Genomic DNA, 1,433 nt, shown 5'->3' with positions numbered 1-1,433 from the left:
TATCTTTCACACATTTTCTTTCGCGGCGGGCGGAGCGGGGCGGTGCCGCCGTCTGTGAGATGTGAAAAGACGTAATGGTTCACGATCGACACTTACTAGCGCTTACTCCGAGATTGCACGCGATATCGGAGGTCATGGTTAAAGCGTCTCGGTACCAGAGAGGTAGACTGGCCGCGCTGGCGTCGCCGAGGCACCCTTGACGCTGTTACGTTCTTTGCCTTTGGCTTCGTGTTAGCGTGCGTCGGCTCATCGGGGTAGTGCAGCTTCCACGTGCACCAACGGGATTTCTCCGCCGCTGACTGCTTCAATGGCGCGAGCACCGACTAACAAAACTGCTGCAATATGCGTCGCAGAAAGGACGCGATTTCGACGGGCGAATGTCGTGCCTTGGTGGAGCGAGAGCAGCGCCTGAGAGACAGAGGCCAGCGGGACGCACGCGTTTGCGGCTCAGGCTACGAACTTCTACCTCCCGTGTTGCTGAAGCGCAGTGCGTGTTATGTATGCATGAGCACAGGCGTGGGCTACTCATAACTAGAAAGCGCACACCGTGCCGTTTCTCTCCTTAATTGACGACGCTTTGAAGAAGTGCATACCGGGTACCAGTGTTGATTCTGAGCTTGTTGATATCATCCTTACGCGGGATTCACGATTCGCTGTGTCCAAATATATGTTCACACCGTCAGCTACCACAACGATTTATTCATAATCATGGGCGTTAGTTGTCGCGATAGAGACATGCTGTCAACATGGGTGCATCCACGTCAAACGGTGCTATAGCTGCCAAACACGAATAGACATTGTACAAGCTCTCATATATCACTACACAATAAGCGCTACTTCTGTGAACACACGTTTCACTTTCGTGTTATACCGATTCCTATGACGGAGGGATCAGCCATGTTTTTTCTTTATTTCCAGGCATTAGGAAACACTTTCCCACCGCAGCGCTTTTAGCATGCGGTTGAGATTACAAAACTTTCATTTTGACCACGGCATCCACCAATACCAACACTTCTTCGTCATATTCCAATTTCCGAAACACTTCGCGCAGTCTGCTCACCAACTCGGTGAAGTAGGAGTTCACCGGTCTCGCATTTATGTCGCAGTGCCTTACAGCCATGCGGGCGGTTTCTTTTTTAAACTTCCTTTTTAACATTCTTTTTTAAACATTCTTTTTTAACATTCTTTTTTAAACTGCATACTAGTACCTTGGCCGTTCTAACTTGGCTAGAACAAAACATTTGGCAGATCCCACGTACCGTGGGAATCGATGTTATGCGAAGCATGCGCGGGATGGTTACTGTGGCGTAATTTTTCACATTGAGCGAAACGTTACGGAATGACGCTAGAGGAATATGGAAGTGGTATACGCACACTCATATGTTGAAGAGTCGCATATCTATTATATAACCAGTTGTTTACAGTTGCGTAAC

This window comes from Rhipicephalus sanguineus, chromosome 3 (genome assembly GCF_013339695.2).
Source record: "Rhipicephalus sanguineus isolate Rsan-2018 chromosome 3, BIME_Rsan_1.4, whole genome shotgun sequence".
Lineage (NCBI taxonomy): Eukaryota > Metazoa > Arthropoda > Arachnida > Ixodida > Ixodidae > Rhipicephalus > Rhipicephalus sanguineus.
This window is presented reverse-complemented; position numbering follows the sequence as displayed.